The sequence below is a fragment of the Priapulus caudatus genome, unplaced genomic scaffold (genome assembly GCF_000485595.1).
Source record: "Priapulus caudatus unplaced genomic scaffold, Priapulus_caudatus-5.0.1 Scaffold670, whole genome shotgun sequence".
NCBI classification, from domain to species: Eukaryota; Metazoa; Priapulida; class Priapulimorpha; order Priapulimorphida; family Priapulidae; genus Priapulus; species Priapulus caudatus.
In genome coordinates, this window is record NW_014577731.1 from 109,760 (window position 1) to 110,874 (window position 1,115).

Consider the following 1,115-nt stretch of genomic DNA (forward strand, 5'->3'; position numbering starts at 1 on the left):
AAGATTTTTCCATCGCGAACAGAAATTTATAATTTGGATTAAATTTTCAACCGATTAATACGTACACACTGATGCGAAGCATTGAATCAAATTAGGTGAGTGCAGTAAAGATGTTGCCAAGCAGTGGTCGTGGCCGGGTCTCGTCCGCGCTACCTTATAAAGACAATCTTATAAAGACACTTATGAAGACTCTATGCTGACTTATAAAGACTTATAAAGACTTGTAAAGACACTTATTAAGACACTTATAAAGACACTTATTAAGACACTTATAAAGACACTTATAAAGACAATCTACATGGCAACCAAGTTCAGCTGTAGCCAGTTATTTTCGTAACCCGGAAGTGACGGGTGTGTTGCTTACGTGGTACCAGCAACAGCTGCGGGAAGCCGCAATAGAATCGCTCGTAAATACTGATGAACCTAGCGAGAGTTATTATACAACGACGCACATTTTCCTACGTGAAATAATTTGGCGTGACGTTATAATATTTTGCATATTTAATCAGCTCTTGTACAAAGCTACTGAGTACTCTGCTTCGATTTCCCTTTTTTGCATAAACATTGAGAGTCAGCATAGCGTCTGCTTAAAATAGAACATCGAAATTGAAATGTTGGCGTATATAGCCTGGAGACCATAGAGTACCATAGATACCATAGAGTATATAGACTTATACCAGGAGTATAGGTATAAGTATATGTGAAAGATAAAGTCCTGATCCACTGGTACGATTCTCGGTTAATTCGGATTAGTCCAGACCGGACGTTCCGTGTACACGTGACATTTGTTGTTGTTTATCTACCGATTTGGCCTGGGAGCATTTAGTGAACAAACTTGGGTTCATTGACTATACCCGCTAATAGACCGATTGTACAGATAGATGATGAAAACGAATTCGATGAACTAAAGTCAATTACGAGTTGATAACCCTTGCTTTATGCAGAGACCCGGTGCAAGCAAGTTGGATGTACCCTACCAGTGCACACACACACGCGCGCGCGCGCGCACGCACGTACGCACGCACGCACGTACGCACGCACACACACTACACACACACACACACACACACACACACACACACACACACACACACACACACACACACACACACACA